Below are 3,895 nucleotides of genomic sequence, written 5' to 3'. Positions count from 1 at the left end.
TACTCTTGGCCTCCAATAACTGTGTTTCCCATTTAAGGAGAGTCTATGGTTAAGGAGAAAGACATAAGACAAAGATAATCCTCATTGCAATCTGAGTCCGGGAATTCTTTGATACTAGGAAAATAACATGAATTTTATTCCTGGTGTCTGCTTCCAATGCTAGGAGAGTATTTCTGTAACCATTTTAAATACAACAACTCCACATATTATTTATAATAGTAATATAATATTATATAGTATTATGTATATAATCTATATATAATAACTCAACAGAAGTTTGGGCCTCTAAAAAAGTAAAGGCCTCTAAAAACTGTTCCTCTTTCAAAAAGTCATGAGGTGAATTTACATGCTAAAATAATTTATAACTGTGGTCAGTGTGAAATATTGTTAAAATCTTATAACTAGAGGACATCAACACATAATGTTTTCTATTACTTTTGATAATTAAACATATCATGAATGCAATCTTAAGTCCAGATCTGCAGTTAGTTGCAAACCCATTACATGCCTTGGTTTTATGGTCATAGCTATTATACCTTTCTTATGTTCCATTAAACACACTGATATAATCTCGTACAGGTTTTGATGTGTTGAAGACAAATTATTATTTTTAGACTGTCTTGAAAAAAATGAATCTACTGAAAACATAATGAGGGTGAAGAGAGAACCAGACAATCCCAAGAACTGAGATTCAGTGTGTGTACCAGGTACTAAGCTGAGAGCCTATGGTATTGTTAGACATTTTCCAAGCTGTATTACTTTCACTCGACTGAAACTTGAGCTGCAGTGTTGATACTAGTGCTTTAGTGATTAGGACTAATATCTTCTTTATATCAAATATTTAAATTATGATATTTGGGAAGGAGGAGTTTACCAAATATAAATAGACCCTAGGACCATTAAAGCCACAATGTGACTCTAAATTTAGTACATTATGTTTTGTTATAATCATTGACAGAATACAAATACAGCTTTATAATGATAGTCTTTTTTTTCCCCTTCACCAGATCATTTATTATCACAGCACTCTGTGGCTGGACCACTCCCACAACAGTCCCTGGGGTCCGTGGGGCCTTCCTTGTTCGGCAGGATACAGCTTTGCTGGATGAATGGGTAGATCCTCTCTCACTGTCCTTTGTGGATGAGTTGGGGTGGGTTGGGGAGGGTGGAGGTAGTTCTCTCTGGTGCCAGGTTTACACAGTTCACTTCAGACGCCAGGTCTTCTGATGGGTGCCAGTACCGGGCACCACAGCTTACACAGGTATACGTGGATGGGAAGCCACACACAGCACAGAAGGGACGCTGGGGCTGAGATGGGGGAACCACACAGGCTGTCAAGTAGTTGGGGCCCTCAGATGCACTCAGGTTCTGCTCCTCCAGCAAAGCCTGGAAGTTTTTGGGTAAGCGAAGTTTGAAGTGGTCACCTCGAGTTTTCTTCTTTTTCTTTCCTGTGTCTGCATCATCATCGAACTGAGGTAGTCTCTTGCCCAGCTGGGGGAGGCCGGCGTGGGGGTCATCCTGGAAGTTGTCATTCTCTAACACCTCCAACTGTTGATCTGCCTCTGCCTGGCTGCCCGGTCCAGCACCCGCTGCTGTCCAGGGTCCTGGGAGCGAACTTGTCTCGCAGTCTGCATCTCGGGACGACAGTCTTTTTACATGATATCTTGCCTTCATTAAAATTTACCTTGACAGTAGACAACAACAGACTGAATTTTTGAAGTGGAAGTGAAAGAAGATTGGTCAATGTCAAAGGGACAAGAGATCTTGTATCCTTTCCAAACTCTGCTCCCACCTGGCCTGTTCCTACACCTTAACTGCACTTTGACTGGTTGTCTTACATCACTTCCCCCACCACTCCTTTCTTTTATTTATTAATTTTAACTGCATTTCAATTTGCTGCCATAGCTTCGTTCCAAGTTTCAATTTTCAAGTAAGAGATTTGATCTGTAGGCTTGAATTCAAAGTGTTATTCTCAAAAATATCATCCTGGAAAGCGGTGCAATTTGTCCCTAAATAACCTATAAAGCATCAGTTTCTGTGCCATAAAAGGAAATATTTTGCTCATAACCAACAACTCTCACAAAATTTCTATGCATCTTCATAATGCCTAAGTCTAAAATGTAGTTATCCCAAGTTTGTAATCTCATAATTTATATATTTTGCATTTTGTAGTCTTAGTCTTTATTGTATAGCAGGTGAATAAAGAATTCTGACATTGTACTAACTTCCTAAATTCTTTCTTTTAGTAGACATAAGTAATCAGTCTAGAATGTTTGATCCTATGTCTTCATTTATATATTACTTATTGACTAATTATTAGCACATTGGTCATTTAGCTATGTAGTCTTCAAAAGCACAATTTTACATCAAATACAAAATGTGGCTTATGTTCTTTCTAATTTTAGTATTTTACTCATATTCCATCTAAAATTTTAATTTAATGTGGTTGATTTTATCACAGTTGAATGTGTTAACATACTTGATAAGCAAACACAAGATATATTTAGTATATAATCATTTTTAAAGATTTTTTTACTTCATAGTAGAGTTATAGCTACTTTTAAGGGGGTATTGCAAATTTAGCCTTTTCAAGTGTTTCCTTCAGTATCTACAAGTAGGACCTATTGACTTTTGTTGAAGTCAGAGAAATAGCACAGCTTATCTCTGAAGCTATATTCCATGAATTTAGAATAGATGAACTACTTTAAAGTTATTTCAGAACAGGAGAAGCAGTCTAGGGAACCACACCTTTAGGAATTAGCTTAAAATGTTGACCTAGGAAGATGTCCACAAATGTCATTTTTCTTAAATAGTTGATTTATGCACATAGGAAGAAGTACCACTATGGTTGAGGTGAAAGGTCAGTTCATACATTCACAGTGAATATTGAAACTATGAACATAGCTTAGGAGAAGGCATCATTCCTAAATGTTAATAGTTAAAAGGAAAAATGAACAGAAAATAATACTGTAGAATAAAGATGGTATGTGCAATATGTTTAGCTCAGTTTTCTAGTTATAAGGGGTTTATTAGTATTCATTACTGTTCAATTTTATTGATTCCAAAATATCTTACTTTAGACTTTTCCTACAGTAGAAGCATTGTCCTATAGTTTAAATTTCAGGCAAATATTTCACTCAATGAAATCTTGAAATTATCGATGGCTGGTGGTATCTGATATTGAGCTGTATAGATTCTTTCCTCTAAAACGTTTTTATTATCAAGAAATTGCACAACTGTTTCTGTGGTTAAAGAAAATACTATATTAAAACAAACATAGGTTGTTTGTTAGGAATTGGTACTGCAGAATAAGCAAGTAAAATTGCCTTCATGTTTATTATATCAATGGACATGTTGTTCATATAAGAATTCTATATAGAAACCTAACTAAATCTCCCAAATCTTTTGGGGTTATAGGGGGCAGTAGGGAAAATCTTGCCTTGTACAAACTAAGAAAACTGAAAAAATAGACTGTGGTGGATTAAATGATAATGGACCTTAAAGGATCGTGTGTTTGAATCGCTTGTAGTCAATTTATGGATATGTTTGGGAAGGATAAGGAAGTATGATATTGGTGGAAGAGTTATGCCACTGGAAGCAAACTTTGAGTATTCAAAAACTTATACCTGTCTCCTGCCTGTACATTAAGATGTGAGACCTCAGCTATTTTTCTAGTGCCTTGCCTGCCAGGCGTCACATTTCCAATGAAGATTGGCATTGTCTTTTACTCTTTAGAATGTGAGATCCACATTAAATGCTTTCTTTTAAATTTTGTCCTGTTAATTTTTGTTTGTCTGGCTTTTTTTGTTTTGTTTTTTTGTTTTGTGGCAACAATGAACAAGTGAGATACTAATCTTGAGAAAGTGTGCTATGTTCTCATAAGATGCTTACTGTG

General features: G+C 35.9%; 1 pseudogene; it reads right to left on the bottom strand.

The window, feature by feature from the left end:
- Positions 1-1,125: 1,125 nt before the first annotated feature.
- Positions 1,126-1,634, bottom strand: LOC116905583 (annotated as a pseudogene).
- Positions 1,635-3,895: the final 2,261 nt, after the last annotated feature.

The sequence above is a fragment of the Rattus rattus genome, chromosome 7, assembly GCF_011064425.1.
Source record: "Rattus rattus isolate New Zealand chromosome 7, Rrattus_CSIRO_v1, whole genome shotgun sequence".
NCBI classification, from domain to species: Eukaryota; Metazoa; Chordata; class Mammalia; order Rodentia; family Muridae; genus Rattus; species Rattus rattus.
This window is presented reverse-complemented; position numbering and strand designations above follow the sequence as displayed.